This window comes from Triticum aestivum, chromosome 1B (genome assembly GCF_018294505.1).
Source record: "Triticum aestivum cultivar Chinese Spring chromosome 1B, IWGSC CS RefSeq v2.1, whole genome shotgun sequence".
In the NCBI taxonomy this organism is placed as follows: Eukaryota; Viridiplantae; Streptophyta; class Magnoliopsida; order Poales; family Poaceae; genus Triticum; species Triticum aestivum.
The window spans coordinates 47,205,752-47,206,364 of NC_057795.1; the positions used below are offsets into that span (position 1 = coordinate 47,205,752).

General features: G+C 48.8%; 1 non-coding gene across 1 annotated transcript; it reads left to right on the forward strand.

Annotated features, from left to right (window-relative positions):
* The first annotated feature begins 336 nt into the window (after positions 1-336).
* On the forward strand, positions 337-455 carry LOC123154983 (5S ribosomal RNA). The gene has a single exon (XR_006477149.1). It is a non-coding gene; the product is annotated as a 5S ribosomal RNA (ribosomal RNA).
* Positions 456-613: the final 158 nt, after the last annotated feature.

The following is a 613-nucleotide window of genomic DNA, read 5'->3' on the forward strand; positions in this document are numbered from 1 at the left end:
GATGGGTGACCTCCTGGGAAGTCCTCGTGTTGCATTCCCTTTTTAATTTTTTTTGCGCCGCTTGCAAAACAAAATGCACGTGTAAGTAATATATTTACCGTGTTTTATTATTTTGCACGAGTGCGGTAAGTTATAGCTGGGTGCTCATGATTCACGAGTCTAGCGGCGGCGTTGTGGCGCGGCAAGCGTGCATTGGTGCGGTTGAGAGGGAGGGTTGGAAACCGTGTTAAACTCGGCTCCGTAGTTGAGAGGGAGCGGCCAAAGCAATGTACAATCGTCTTTGTAGTGGAGCTGAGAGGGGCAAGGATAAGGGACGAAGACGGGGGGTAACATGTCGGATCCGATCATACCAGCACTAAAGCACTGGATCCCATCAGCACTCCAAAGTTAAGCGTGCTTGGGCGAGAGTAGTACTAGGATGTGTGACCTCCTGGGAAGTCCTCGTGTTGCATTCCCTTTTTAATTTTTTTGCGCCGCTTGCAAAACAAAACGCACGTGTAAGTAATATATTGACCGTGTTTTATTATTTTGCACGAGTGCGGTAAGTTATAGCTGGGTGCTCATGATTCACGAGTCTAGCGGCGGCGTTGTGGCGCAGCAAGCGTGCAATATT